This window comes from Arachis ipaensis, chromosome B10 (genome assembly GCF_000816755.2).
Source record: "Arachis ipaensis cultivar K30076 chromosome B10, Araip1.1, whole genome shotgun sequence".
In the NCBI taxonomy this organism is placed as follows: Eukaryota; Viridiplantae; Streptophyta; class Magnoliopsida; order Fabales; family Fabaceae; genus Arachis; species Arachis ipaensis.
In genome coordinates, this window is record NC_029794.2 from 57,433,596 (window position 1) to 57,435,971 (window position 2,376).

The following is a 2,376-nucleotide window of genomic DNA, read 5'->3' on the forward strand; positions in this document are numbered from 1 at the left end:
AGTAAATAAAAGTAGAAGAGAACATAAAAAATAAAAGAACATTGAACCTGGTATGATGAAAATAACCATAAAATAAGAGAAATCCTAATTCTAAAACCTAAGAGAGAAGAGAGAGCCTCTCTCTCTAAACTACATCTAAAACCTAAAATTGTGAATTATGAATGTTGTATGAATTGTTCTCCTTGATTCCTCCATTCTCTGGCTCATATTCTGTGTTTCTGAGCTTGGATTTGGGCCAAAAAGGGGCCCAAAAATTGCTGGGGGCGACTTCTGCAAATTACTGCACGTGGCTTCCATCACGCGTGCGCGTGGGTCACGTGGTCGCGTCAATTGGAGTTTTTCCTTGTCACGCGTATGCGTCATTCACACGTCCGCGCCATTTTTATTCTGTTTTAGGCATGCGTGCGCGTCGTCCACGCGTGCGCATCGCTACCTTTTCTTCAAAACTCCATTTTTATGCTTTCCTTCCATTTTTGTATGTTTCCTTTTTGTCCTCTAAGCCATTCCTGCCCTATAAAGCCTAAAATTACTTAACACACAAATCAAAGCATCGAATGGTAATAAAGGATAATTAAAGTAAATAATTTTAAAGCATAGGAAACATGTTTTCTCATATATCGTAAAATAAGGAAGGAATTGTAAAACCATGCAATTCATATGAATAAGTGGGTGAAGAATTGATAAAAATACTTAATTGAGCACAAGATGAATCATAAAATAGGGGTTTATCAACGCTGCTCTCTTCATTCGGTCACCATCGTCGAGAAGGTATGCATCCAACTTCATTTGGTTTCTAAAATTTGAGAGAGTAGAGTTCCGATTTTAGGGTTTCAATTTAGGGATTTGGTACAATAATCTGTGAACTCATGAATTGATGAACTACGGCGGCATAGGAGAACTCATTCTTGTACGTTCGTTCACCACAAACCCTAGGTCCGTTCTTCTATTGTCTTAGCTTGCGATTTTTTCAGCTACATTTCGATTCAGTTCATACTTTTCTATGATCAACTTTATCGCCCATTTCATGTTTGGATCATTTAACGGCTTGAAAAATGATTAAAACCTAAATTTGTATCCTTTTATTTGTTTTACTTGCTGATTGGGGTTGTTGTTACTTTGAAAATTCATCTGACTTTGTTGTTTTTTTTTTTTTTGCTTGATCAAATGAACTTATTCAGACATCTGATGGCCGATTTTGTATTTTTTTTATTATATATTTTTTCTAATGGAATATTTAAATGTAGATGTTTTATGCTAAAGCAAATTGATGAGCTGAAGCAGTTAAAAAGCAGACAATGAAATAGAGTTTCTCTGACAAATTTAATCATGCAAATTTTGTAGATTACATAATTGAATTCTAAATCTAACTTACATCCATGTCTACAATTACCATTTCTTGAAAAATTTGGTGGATTGAGTTTAGAATTTTTTAACATGCATTGTTGACTTCCCATGAAGTGATTAGATGCATCCAAGTTGGTTTCAAAACTTGTTGGTTTTTTCTGATTTGAATTCTTCTTCTTTTTTTCTTACGAGATTCATGGTTTGGATTTAAATTCTGGTTTGTCGTCAGATTTAATTAGTATAGATACTATGCAAATTTAATTATTTTTATTCCAACTGTTTGATCATTTGCTTGTTCCTGATTTGAGCTACAATAGTCAATAGGTTATTGAATTTAGAATGCTAAGTAATGCCATTCAAATAAGCTTAATGAATATCTCATATAGTTGTTTCTGAATTGTGACTTCAACTCTTTAGAATATTTTATCACTTGAGAAATTATACTATGTTATAGTTGGTGTTCTGAAGAAAAAACCAGAGTATGGACTCTATTTGGTTTGTGCATTGCTTCAAAACTTGTTGATTTTTTATACTTTGGATTCTTCTTCTTTTTTCCTCGTGAGATTCATGCTTTAGATTTGAATTTTGGGCTGTTATCAGATTGCTTGAGAATAGATACTATACAAATTAAAATTTTTTTAATCCAACTGTTTGATCATTTGCTTGTTCCAGATTTGAGCTACAATAGTCAATAGGTTATTGAATTTAGAATGCTAAGTAATGCCATTCAAATAAGCTTAATGAATATCTCATAAAGTAGTTTCACCTTCTTTAATTTCTCGTCTCTGTATGCCATTATTAATTACTTTTTCACCTTCATTTGGGCCTTACACACAATCCCATGCCATTTGTGGACTCCCTAATTGACCCCTTTTCCGACGCCCATGATAAGGTACAATGCATACTTTTTCTTTTCACTTTATTATTATTCTATTAATTCATGTGTAGCTCCACCTTGATTGCTTTATTAGCTATGAAGTTGCAATTTAACTTATTATTTATGTACTATAAATTCTTTGTTTTCCTTAATTT

The 2,376-nt window shown here is 32.9% G+C and overlaps 1 long non-coding RNA gene across 1 annotated transcript in view; it reads left to right on the plus strand.

Moving 5' to 3' along the window:
• The window catches only part of LOC110268274, a 19,195-nt gene continuing 17,553 nt past the window's right edge, over nucleotides 735–2,376 (plus strand). The window contains exon 1 of the long non-coding RNA XR_002356406.1: nucleotides 735–768. This is a non-coding gene — a long non-coding RNA (uncharacterized LOC110268274). The remainder of the gene's footprint in view (nucleotides 769–2,376) is intronic.